The sequence below is a fragment of the Castor canadensis genome, chromosome 8 (assembly GCF_047511655.1).
Source record: "Castor canadensis chromosome 8, mCasCan1.hap1v2, whole genome shotgun sequence".
In the NCBI taxonomy this organism is placed as follows: Eukaryota; Metazoa; Chordata; class Mammalia; order Rodentia; family Castoridae; genus Castor; species Castor canadensis.
Genome location: NC_133393.1, coordinates 22,989,266 through 22,989,831, shown reverse-complemented (window position 1 = coordinate 22,989,831; position 566 = coordinate 22,989,266).

Here is a 566-nt window from a genome sequence, read left to right as displayed (position 1 = left end):
AATATGATTAAGGGGTGCAGAAGATTAGCCCTAAAGCTCATACTGGCCCAATTAATTACATCAAAATTTATGTCCTTAAAATGGCAATGGATGGATGAGCTTACCTCACCAAGTTTGAATTCTTGTCTCTTTCATTAAGCATGAGGAGCACCATGTGCATAGTGATTGGCATTCAAAGTTGAAGTACAGGGCAGATATCTCAAATTAAAGGAAGTTTTCTAGGAAATAAATATTACATAAAAACTATGCATCTATTCCCCTAACTCCCTTCATATCATCAAATTCATAATGAAACTCATGTGTGTATTTGAAAGAGAGAAGAAGCAATGAGTACAGGAAAGAAGGATATGGAATGAAAATAGAGGATGAGAAAGGTGAGGAAGCAGAGATGCAGAGAAATTAAGGTGGGGGATTTCATCCTCTAAACAAAATAAAGTAAAGAATAGACATCAGAGAAGGGACAGCAAAGGGTTGTCATGCAGATGAAGAGGGAAGGAATGTTAAATCACCACAAGAGCAGTCTTTTTAAGGTGGTATTGTACTAAAGGATTGTTAGGGTAAATTTA